This window comes from Ovis aries, chromosome 14, assembly GCF_016772045.2.
Source record: "Ovis aries strain OAR_USU_Benz2616 breed Rambouillet chromosome 14, ARS-UI_Ramb_v3.0, whole genome shotgun sequence".
Classification (NCBI taxonomy): Eukaryota; Metazoa; Chordata; class Mammalia; order Artiodactyla; family Bovidae; genus Ovis; species Ovis aries.
Genome location: NC_056067.1, coordinates 48,978,088 through 48,990,316, shown reverse-complemented (window position 1 = coordinate 48,990,316; position 12,229 = coordinate 48,978,088). Strand labels below are relative to the sequence as shown.

General features: G+C 45.8%; 1 long non-coding RNA gene across 5 annotated transcripts in view; it reads left to right on the top strand.

Annotated features, from left to right (window-relative positions):
• Positions 1-12,229, top strand: part of LOC105608813 (uncharacterized) — a 100,863-nt gene that overhangs the window by 18,201 nt on the left and 70,433 nt on the right. For 4 of the 5 annotated variants that reach the window (XR_009596207.1, XR_009596206.1, XR_009596208.1 and 1 more), the window contains exons 2-3: positions 1,657-1,776; positions 4,419-4,508. This is a non-coding gene — a long non-coding RNA (uncharacterized LOC105608813). Of the gene's footprint in view, positions 1-1,656; positions 1,777-4,418; positions 4,509-7,041; positions 7,263-12,229 lie in introns of all 5 variants that reach the window. The other variant, XR_009596205.1, reaches the window with a different exon arrangement.

Below are 12,229 nucleotides of genomic sequence, written 5' to 3'. Positions count from 1 at the left end.
AACTGTGGTCTTTCCTTTCACTCTGATTAAGTCCCAGGATTTTTCTTCTCTGAAAATAGCCCTTTAACATCCTAGCTTTATGCTGATAACCCCAGAAAAAGCACCGAGTCTAGAGCTATCTTTACTTCTCTAGATTCATGCTTTCTTGTTTCTGGGGCTGTAAGGATATACTTCGGAGAAGGCAATGGCACCCACTCCAGTACTCTTGCCTGGAAAATACCATGGACGGAGGAGCCTGGTTAGCTGCAGTCCATGGGGTCGCTAAGAGTCGAACACGACCGAGCAGCTTCACTTTCATGCATTGGAGAAGGAAATGGCAACTCACTCCGGTTTTCTTGCCTGGAGAATCCCAGGGATGGGGGAGCCTGGTGGGCTGCCGTCAATGAGGTCACACAGAGTCGGACACGACTGAAGCGACTTAGCAGCAGCAGCAAGGATATACTTAAGGCACACTCTCTCTCCTTCAAGACTGGCCCAATCAAGAGGAAATGTCTCCCCCGCTCTCATTGAATTAGAGTGCTAGTTTACATACAATTAATTGTACCTATTCATTTTTAAATTAATTATACCCTGTCGCTAGCATTCACAGACAGCAAATTCAATTACTCATTAATCTAATCATTACTACTTTTATTCAGAGAACACTGAAGGTCTGTTTTTTAAAATTAGTTTATTTTTGGTTGCACTGGGTCTTCCTTGCTGCATTCAGGCTTTCTCTAATTATGGCAAGAGGGGGCTACTCTTTGTTGTGATGGGGGCTCCTCGCGCCTGGGGCTCAACAATTGCAGCATGTGGGCTCAGTAGCTGTGGTTCTCAGGCTCTAGAGCTCGAACTCAGTAGTTGTGGGGCACGGGCTCCACAGTTGCCTTGTGGCACATGGAATCTTCCTGGACCAGGGATCAAACCCAGATTCCCTGCATCGGCAGGTGATTCTTAACCACTGGGCCAACTGGAAAGTCCTTGAAGGAATGTTAATATCCTAAAACCAAGGAATATCTCTTATGGGCTGAACTGTCTCCCTCCCATCCCCGCCCCAAATCATGTGCTGAAGCCCTAATCCTCAATACCTTGAAATGACTTTATTGGACATAGGACCTTTAAAGAGGTGATTAGGTGAAAATGAGCCATTAGATGGGTCCTAATTCAATCATGATTGGTGTCCTTACATGAAGAGGAAATTTGAACATACAAAGAAACATCAGGGATGTGTGTCCACAGAGGAAAGAAGGCAGTCATCCACAAGCCAAGGAGAGAGGCTCAGAAGAAGCCACACCTGCCCTCACCCTGATCTTGGGCATTTGTCTCTGGAACAATGAGAAGTGAATTTCTATTGTTTAAGCCACCCAGCCTGTGGTACTTTGTTATGGCTGTCCCAAAAGGCTAGTCCTAGCGTCTCTGATGCTATGATTTCAGGCACCATCTTGGCCTCAAGGGAAGAAACTATGATTTGACACAGGGGCCTTGTCAGGCTATTCCAAAAAACAACAACAACAAACAAAAAAAGGAAAGAAAAAGCAAAAGCTAACCAAATAAATAAACAAAACCCCAAAACACCAAGCTGTTCCCATCACACCCATTGCGCGGCCTGGTTTGGCGGACAGACTCCTTCCCAGGCCTGGGATGTGTCTCACTCATGCATCGTGTTTCTTTTTCCAGGGCCTTTCTGCTCAGGAATGAAGCTGAGGACGGGCAGCATCTCGGGGATGCTTCAGCCTCTGCAGATGACTTGGCTTAGAGGACCTGTGGGATGTGCGGAGAAGGAGAACTGGGGGAGAGGTGAGAACAGCAGGAGCTAGGGAGGGGGACGAGGGACGGGAACACTCTCTCAGGCTTGAAACCAGATTCTCTGAATCAGTGTGGGTGAGGAAGGCATTTTCTGAGGTCTAGAAACACAGGGGGAAATGCAGGAAGGGACTGATGTCCAATGAGTTCAGGACTAAGTGAATCAGAGGTGGTGCAAGTGTCCCAGCCCTCCTCTGCCTCTCTTGATTATCTTGGGAAGCTGATTCAGTCATATATAATCGCATCTAGTCACCTTTACTATTTCCCTTCCCCTGACTTCATGTACGACAAATTCATTCTCTCACTGGAAAAATATTTCCTGAGCATGGTCAATGTGTTGGGCACGTGGCAGTCTCTGCCTTCATCCAGCTCCAGATCTGGTAGAGCAAGCGCTCACAGAGTGTTTCACCAAATGGCTTAAAAACTTAAACCTAAGATGTGACACCATAGAACTCCTAGAAGAAAGTATATGCAAAATGTTCTCTGACATATTGTTGTTGCTGTTCAGTTGCTCAGTCGTGTCTGACTCTGCAACCCCATGGACTGCAGCACGCCAGGCTTCCCTGTCCACCATTTCCCAGAGTTTGCTCAAGCTCATGTCCATTGAGTTGGTCATGCCATCCAACCATCTCATCCTCTGTCATCCCCTTCTCATCTTGCCTTCAGTCTTTACCAGCATCAGGGTCTTTTCCAATGAGTCGGCTCTTCGCATCAGGTGGCCAAAGTATTTGCCTTCCAATGAATATTCAGGATTAATTTCCTCTAGGGTTGACTGGTTTGATCTCCTTGCAGTCCAAGGGACTCTCAAGAGTCTTCTCTAACATCACAGTTGGAAAGCATCAATTCTTTATCACTTAGCCTTCTTTATGGTCCAAATAAAAACAAACAAATGAGACCTAATCAAACTTACAAACTTTTGCACAGCAAAGGAAATTGTAAATAAACAAGCAAGCAAAACCCGGAAAAGACAACCTATGGAATGGGAACGTAGGGCTTGCAGTAATATGGGGTTTACATGGGATTGCAAAGAGTCAGACATGACTTAGCAACTGAGCAAAACAAACAACAAAGATTTTAGACTCTTCCTGAAGGACATGGGAATCTACAGAAGGGTTAGGCTGGGGAGCAACAATTAGGTCATGAATGAACTGTAGAGCAAGATCTGAAAGGTTGCTGTTGTGTTCAACAACATCTTATGGAAAAACCTGAATGAACTTTTAGGGCAACTCAGTAGTACAGGTAAGAGATGATGGTGATTTGGAAGAGGGTAGATTCAGTGGGGAATGAGAGAACTGACAGATTTTGAACCTCTGGAACATTCTAAAGGGTCTGATATGGAATGAGGGAATGGGAGGAGCTAAGTGTGACTCGGATTTCTAGGGAGACTAAGGAGTCAGAAGAGAAGAGAGAAGAGGATCTAGCTGTTACTCTAGGAGGTCTGTCAAGGGGAAGAAAGAACTTTTTTAAAGAGCGTGGAGAAGGAGGGGCTTCCCTGATATCCAGTGGTTAAGAATCCATCTGGCAATGCAGGGGACATGGGCCTGATCCCTGGTCTGGGAAGCTCCCACATGCTACAGGGCGACTAAACCTGTGCTCCATAACTTCTGAGCCTGCACACTCTAGAGCACATGTACTGCAGCAAGGGAAGCCACTGCAATGAGAAGCCTGCCCACCTCAGCTAAAGAGTAACCCCTGTTCACCACAACTAGAGAAAGCGTGAAGAGCAACACATACCCAGCATAGCCAAAAGCGAACAAATAAATAAAATTATTTAAAAAAAGAGTAGCCCCTGCTTGCCACAACTAGAGAAAACCTATGCACAATGATGAAGACCCAGCACAGCCAAAAATAAATAGATTTTTTAAAAACCTGGATGAACCTAGACAGCATATTAAAAAGCAGAGGCATTACTTTGCCAACAAAGGTCCATATAGTCAAAGCTATGGTTTTTCCAGTAGTCATGTATGGATGTGAGAGCTGGAAAGACTGATGCTGAAGCTTCAATACTTTGGGTACCTGAGGCGAAGAGCCAACTCATTGAAAAAGACCCTGATGCTGGGAAAGATTGAAGGCAGGAAGAGAAGGGGATGACAGAGGACAAGATGGTTGGATGGCATCACTGACTCAGTGGACATGAGTTTGAGCAACCTCCGGGAGATGATGAAGGACAGGGAAGCCTGACAAGCTGCAGTCCATGCGGTCACAAAGAGTCGGACATGACTTAGCTAATGAACAACAACAACAAGATTTAAAAAAAGAGTGTGGGGAAAGATTGATAATATCTGGAAACAGCATTGAGTTGCTAAGGGATAGCAGAGTCTAAAGACATTTGATATCAAGCTTGGCCACATGACCTGCTTTAGCCAATGAAATAACACATCGATGTATATCTCTTTTGAGCTGAAACTCCAAGAGCCAGCTCATGGCTGTTCACATCTTTTTTCCCTCAGCCAGGAGATCGGTGGTGTTTTAGACACTGCTCCATCAGTCTGGGTGAAGGAAGGAGCATGTGGAGAACTTGGGCCACCCAAGTTGGACATGGCGCATGAGGGAGTCTCTACCTTTATGCGAGTCACTTGGATTTGGGTTCATTTGTTTCCGTAGCATATCCTGATTACTCCCCTCTCCTCCTCCAGACCTTGAAGTGTTTGGCGAGTGGGTGGATGAAGCGCCTTCAGTAAAGATTGTGGGCATAATCTCTGGAGAAGGATCTGGTGTTAGTTAAGGTAAGAGTCTGAGGGAACGTCGAGTGAAAGGCTTACAGGGGTTGCAGTGGCAGAATTTGGGAAGGATGGAGGGAGGCAGGAGCGGGGAGAGGAGAGGACAGCACAGAGAATGATGGAGATGAGAGAACCTGAGAGGACAAGAGGAGCTTGTGTTGGGGGAATTACCAAGGGGAAGAAAAGATAGGGAACATGATGAATTTGGTTATGACACTCTTCGGAGGGCAGTGGGCTTTCAAGTTCAGAACCACATATTGCTTCAGAAAGTCTCCTCCCCATCCCATCCACTTCCTCTCACCTCTCTCTTCCTCTCACCTCTCATCATCACTTTCATCATAGTGGGCTGACTTCTCAGTTGCTGGTGTCCTTCTGGTAGAATGTAACTTCCGTGCTGCAAGAGCCTAGCCTGAGTTGTTCATCACTGTACCCCGAATGCTGAACACAGGGACCCAGCTACCTGTGAGATGAATGAAGGAAACTTATGGATCCATCCTGTTCATCATAGTCTCTCGCATCAGTAAAGGGTGGTTCTCAGCAATATGTAAGCCTAAGTTTAGCTCTTGGCTTATGTTTTTCTGTCTTAGTCATTGTGGGCAAATTACTCAACCTCTCAGACTTTGTTTCCTTAGGTTTAAAATGGGATGCTAGGGACTTCCTTGGTAGTCCAGTGGCTAAGACTCCACCATCCCAGTGCAGGGGGTCTGGGTTAGATCAACTAAAAAAGATCCTACATATCGCAATGAAAACTGGAGATCCCAAATGCCACAACTAAGACCCGGCACAGCAAAATAAATATCAATATTTTGTAAAAATGTCTTATTAAAAAATGAGATACTGATAGTTATCTAAATCATAGGGTTGTTTTCAGAGTTAAATGAGGTGATTTATCTCATTTAAAGGACTTAGCATGTTGAACAACTATCCAGTTTTTGGGTACTTGTCCTAATTATAGAAAGACATCTGATGTCTTTCCATCTATGCTGATGGCCATTGCAGACAAATATGCCAGTCCTCGGGCTTCCCAGGTGGCTCAGCAGTAAAAAATCCTGCAATGTAGGAAATGCAGGAAACTTGGGTTTGATTCCTGGGTTGAGAAGATCCCCTGGTGAAGGAAATCGCAACCCACTCCAGTATTCCTGCCTGGAAAATTTCATGGACAGAGGAGCCTGGGAATCGCAGAGAGTCGGACACGACTGAGCGACTGAGCATGTGCATGCCAGTCCTCTTTACCAGAACTCCGCATAGTTTCCCCAATCTCCTTGCTTATCAACTTTAGTACAGAGGAAAGGTTTGAATAGACCCTCTGGGGCTATTGAAGACCCAGCCAGAACTTGCCCTACTACACCTTAGAAGGAAGTGGCTCTCTCAGCTAATGAGGAATGTGACTCAAAGAAATACCCAGAAAAAAGAAAGGGAAGAAGGAAGAAGGAAAGAAATATCCGGCAGGCATGGGAGTTTCCTACAGCTCCTGTAACAAATTATCACTGTCTCACTTCTCACACGGTTTGCTGAACCCAGGGTAGGCCAGGCGTGAGAGAGGAAGCTGGAAGAAAACTTGAGGAGACGTAGAAACTGCAGACATGTTTATTCTTGCCGGGCAACAGCCATAACATAACCTTCTCTCCTAGCTTATGCAGCAGCCGTAACAGCAGCCATAACATAAAGGCACATACCGGCAAGGGCTTTCCAGGTGGGGCTTATATAGCCCCGCAGACCAAAAGTAGCCCTTGGTCAAGTGAGTACCTTGTGATACACATGTGCAGTGCTTTAAATAATCTCAGCTGTGACATGATCATTATTTACAAAATGTGGGGCAAGAGCAAGAGGCCGAGGGGCAAGAGAGCCTTACTACGTCATCTTGGCTAATTTGCTCTTTTCCGACAATCACAGACTTAGTGGCCTCTAACAACACAACTCTACTGTTTTACAATTCTGGAGGTTGGAAGCCTAAAATCACTCTCACTGGGATAATATCAAAGTGTCACAGGGCTGCATTCCTTTTGTGTGTGTGTGTAATTCTTTCTTTTGTTTTTTATTTTTGGAGTATAGTTTCTTTATAATGTTGTGGTAGTTTCTACTCTACAGCAAACCCGTGTCTTTTGCATCACCTGCATTGGCAGGTAGATTCTTTAGCTCTGAGCCCCCTGGAAAGCCCCATTTTATACTTCAGCACATCTCAATTCAGACTAGCCATGTTTTAAGTGCTTCATATTGAGAATATTTTATTGGACAGTGCAGGTCTAGATCCTAAACTCTGCAACAGCCCCAGGGCCTAGAACAATCCCTGGTCAATGGGCATTCAGATTTGGTGGACATAGGAACTTATGGACTACTCTGTTCGGGTTTAGACTCTTTTTCAAAAGCCTTGGACCACTGACCCAAAGAAAGAAGCCTAACTGGGGTATGGGTGTGTGTGCGCTGTCATTTGCATCTAATTTGCATGCTCCCTCCCAGGTGTGCTTGCTCTCCAGTCAGCTTCTCTTTAGTGATTCCCACTGGGTCTGCTCTTACCCGGGCAACTTTTTTTTTTTTCCAGCCAAGCTGTGCTATGCAACTTTCGGGATCTCTGTTTCCCCAACCAGAGAGATTGAACCTGGGCCATAGCAGTGAAAGCCTGGGATCCTAACCACTATGCTACCAATTAGGATTCCAGGCGACCTTGAAAACTGCACTGTTGAGCTGTGCTTAGTCCTGCCTGAAAGGTAAAGGACAGAAAGGGGACTCTGCATGGAGCCAATTCCCTGGGGACCTTCATAGGTAGGTGGGTCAAGAAGAAACTCCCAAACAGGCCTCCCAAGGCCCTTTGTGATCTGGTTCTGCTCCCTGCTCACCCCCAGCCTTAGCACATCGTTCTGGATTGAAACATGCCCTCCCCTCTTCAAATCCGTACACTGAAGCCCTGATGCCCAAGTATGACTGAGTTTAGAGATAATTGAGCTTAAATGAAGTTGAAAGGCTGGAGCCCTAACTCCATAGGACTGGTGTCCTTGTTAGAAGAGGAAACGACACCTAGGGCATGTACACCCAGAGAAAAGGTCATGTGAGAACACAGGGAGAAGGCGGCCGTCTGCAAGCCGAGGAGAGAGGCCTCGAGAGAAACCAACCCTGCTGGCACCTTCATGCTGGACTTACAGAACTGTGAGAAAATCAGTTTCAGTTGTTTAAGCCATCTGGTCTGTGGTACTCTGTTATGGTAGCCCTGGCAAGCTAGCACCTACCTTGGCTCTCACCAGTCCTCAATGCTGCCCTTGAACTCCACTCTGTTAGCTTTCCTGGCATAAGCCAGCAGTCCTTCTTTTGGAGAATAACATTTTTTTTTTCCTGGGTGATAAACAAGAAGTAGCAGAGCTAGCTGCTCATCTGGGTGCATTGAAAGGAGACAAAACTGCCTCAGAACAAGTAAAAGAGACAAGCAGGAGTGCTCCCTCTATGCAGATTACTGTCAACCACTGAATACATCACTCCTTTTAGTTCTTAAAACACAACACTATGGGGCTTTCCTGGTGGCTCAGTGATAAAGAATCTGCCTGCCAATGCAGGGGACATGGGTTTGATCCCTCGTCCAGGAAGGTCCCACATGCCTCAGAGCAACTATTGAGTCTGTGCTCTAGAGCCCAGGAGATACAACTACTGAAGCCCGTGTGCCCTGGAGCCCATGCATGCATGCTAAGTCACTTCAGTTGTGCCTGTAGCCCAGCAGGCTTCTCTGTCCATGGGATTCTCCAGGCAAGAATAACAACTCTGAAGTGGGTTATTATGCTCTCCTCCAGGGGATCTTCCTGACCCAGCGATTGAACCCACCTCTCTTTCTTCTCCTGCTTTGGCAGATGAGTTCTTTACCACTAGCACGCCTGGGAAGCCCCTTGGAGCCCATGCTCCGAAACAAGAGAGTAGCTCCTGTTCTCCCCAACTAGAGAAAAACCCAAGCAGCAACGAAGACCCAGCAGAGCCAATCAATCAATAAATTAAAATTATTAAAGAAAACACCATGAAGTGAGTACCATAGACCGTATTTCCATAACTCCAACAGCGAACATTTACACTCTGTCTAAAGTCTCAAGCACTGTGCTCTGAAGGAAACACGCATCACCTCATTTAATCCTCACTGGGACAGAGAAGGTAGGAACCATCATCACCATCCATATTCTGTACATAAGGCTGGCAGGCCCTGGGCAGTTCAATCATTTGTCCAAGTCCGCAGAACTGGGCAACTGCCAAACCGAGCAATCTGATTCCAGAGCGCTCACTCCTGCCCACTGAACTCTGTGAGTCAGCAGAGAGCCAGGCAACCATAAACTTGCCCAAGGTTAGGGACTTCCCTGATGGCCCAGTGGTTGAGACTCCGCCCTTCCACTGCAGGAGGCACAGGTTAGATCCCTGGTTAGGAAGTGAAGATCCTGCATCCAGGTCAGTGGTGCGGCCTAAAATTAAAAAAAAGAAAAAAACTTGCCTAAAGTTAAATAATCATCATTGGGGCTGTATTGGAATTTGTTTTTTTATCAAAAGTGCTGTCACATTCACTCAGTGGTCATTTGATGGTTGTCCACACTAGGAAAGATACTGTGCCCAAAATGTGGAGTCTGAAGACCAACATCCACAGTTACGGCCTAAAAGGAGGATCCGAATAGTGGAAAGATGGTCGTGCAAAGAGTTGTAATCCAATTCCCTCATTGTTGTTGTTCAGTCGCCAAGTTGTGTCTGACTGTTCGACCCCAGAGACTGCAGCACTCCAGGTTCTTCTGTCCTCCACTATCTCCCAGAGTTTGCTCAAATTCATGTCCATTGAATCACTGATGCCATCTAACTATCTCGTTCTCTGCTGTCCCCTTCTCCTGTCTTCCGTATTTCCCAGCATCTGGGTCTTTTCCAGTGGGTCAGCTCTTTGCATCAGGTGGCCAAAATATTGGAGCTTCAGCTTCAGCATCAGTCCTTCCAATGAATATTCAGAGTTGATTTCCTTTAGGATTGACTGGTTTGATATCCTTGCTGTCCAAGGGACTCTCTAGAATCTTCTCCAGCACCACAATTTGAAAGCATCAGTTCTTCAGTGCTCAGCCTTCTTTATGGTCCAACTTTCACATCCTTACAGGACTACTGGAAAAACCATAGCTTTGACTATACGGACTTTTGTTGGTAAAGTGGTATCTCTGCTTTTTAATATGCTGTCTAGGTTTGTTATAGCTTTCCTTCCAAGGAGCAAACATCTTTTAAATTCATGGCTGTAGTCATCATCCCCAGTGCCTGGAGAATTCCATAGACAGAGGAGCCCGGCAGGCTACAGTCCATGAGGTCACAGAGTCAGACATGACTTTCTGACTAACTTCCTGGAGGAAGTTACTGAATCCAGCAGAATCCTATAAAAAGCCCAGAGTTTGCCTTGGAAGTCTTTCTTCACAGGGGAATTTATGCTGGAGAAAAACCAAATAAGACTGGTCATAAATCACTTGATAAAAAAAAATAATAATTGCAGTAGAAAGTGAGGGGGAGAAAAACAAACTCACTCTCAACCACATAACCACATAAGGATCTTAATAACTTTCAAATTTAAGAACAAGCTTAGAAAATTATTACCAAATTTTTTAATTGTCTGATATGACTGTATAAACCATCTCTAACTTTTAAAGTAACCATTGCTTTTCATTTATGGATTTCATCTAAAAATATATCAGACCTTAAGAAGAATTCAAGTATAAATATCTTTAACAGGAAAGAAAAACTAACAAGTTTCATTAGCACTGGGAGTCTTCTTATCTTTTTTCTCCCTGGGTGTTAAAAGCTGGAGAACAGTAAATACTGTGGAATTCAAGAACACATTTGCCTTGACATCATTTTTTTCCTTCAAATAACACATTATGGATCAAAACTAACTTCCATTCTTAAAGGGGAGGCACGTATTCTGATCTTCTGTTTTTCTCTAAAAAAGAGATTTGCGTGCTTTTCAGCAGATGAAAGTGTTAGTCACTCAGTCGTATCCGACTCTTTGCGACCACTTGGACTATAGCCCGCCAGTCTCCTCTGTCCATGGTATTCTCTAGGCAAGAATACTGGAGTGGGTAGCCATTCCCTTTTCCAGGCGATTGAACCCGGGTCGCCTGCCTTGCAGGCAGATTCTTTCCATCTGAGCCACAGAGCTTTTCAATAGAAAAGGCAATAGTATGTTCAAAGCATAGCAACTTGAGAATATGATTTGCTTTAGGAAACTCAAAGATTTCTATATTTCTGGAACATAAAGTTCAGGAAAGAGATGAGACTCAGGCTGTAACTGAAGTTAACTTTGAAGAGCCCTTTATGCTATAATAAAAAGTAGGAATTTTACCCCTATTGGCTGGTAGGCAGTGAAAAGGAACCGACTCTTTTTCTTCGTCTACTCACCACTCAGCTTTCCATACTGGTCACCTTTCCCACACCAAGAAATTCTCCAATCGGGGACTTCCAGTGGTTCAGTCCCTTCCAGTGCAAGGGACTCGGGTTTGATCCCTTGTCAGGGAACTAAGATCCCATATGCCGTGGGGCTACTGATCCTGCACACCACAACTAAGACCTGACGAAGCCAAATAAATGTATTTTAAAGAAGTTCTCCACTTCTCCGGTGGAGAAGGAAATGGCAACCCACTCCAGTATTCTTGCCTGGAGAATCCAAGGGACAGAGGAGCCTGGTGGGTTGCCACCTATGGGGTCGCACAGAGTCGGACACGACTGAAGCGACTTAGCAGCAGCAGCAGCAGCCACTTCTCTGGGGACACCAACTGGATGTCTTAGAATTCAATTCAGTTCTGATACCTGAAGTTCGCCTGAGATCCCACGGTTTAAGGACTCTGTCCCATGAGTCTAACCTCCAACTCTCAGATACCTATTGCAACTAGTGGGTCTTCAGGTTACCTGCAACCTCAGTACAAGTTGGCTACAAATTGGGGGTTCCCACGATACCCCCTCCACAGGTTCAATGATTTGCTAAAACAGCTCACAGAATTCAGGAAAACAGATACTTACTAGATTGTTGGTTTATTATAAAAAGATCCAACTCCAGAGTGATTGAATGGAGGAGATGGACAGGGCAAGATATGGGAGAAGGATGCAGAGCAGACATGCCCCCTGCAGCTGTGCTGCACACAACCCGCCTCCCCCCCACGCCTGCAGAAAGCTCTCAGGACCTCTTAGAGTTTTTCATGGAGGCTTCGTTACACAGCCACAGTTGGTTAAATCACTGGCCTTTGGTGATCAATGTCCAGCCTCTCTTCCTTCCCTGGAGGTGACGGGTGGGGTGGGGGTTGGAAGGCTGAGTTCCAACCCTCTAATCACAGGATTGGTTTCCTAGCAACCAGCCCTCCTCCTCAGCTTTCCCACAGCCACTTCATCACCATGAACTCAGGTGTGGTTGAAAGGGGCTTGTTATGAAGAATAAAAGACACTCACTTAAAAAAAAGATTTATTTGTGTTTTTCTGCGCTGGATCTTCACTGCTGCACACGGGCTTTCTCTAGTTGTGGCAAGCATGGGATCCTGTTTGTGGTGCGGGGGCTTCTCCTCTGGCTTCCCTTGGGGCAGAGCACAGCCTGTAGGCACACGGGCTTCAGTAGTTGTGGTGTGCTGGCTCAGAAATTGTGGCGCATGGGCTTAGTTGCCGTGTGGCCTGTGGGATCTTTCTGGACCAGGGATTGATGTATATCTCCTGCATTGAAAGTGGATTCTCAACCACTGGACCACCGGGGAAGCCCCCTCCTTTCA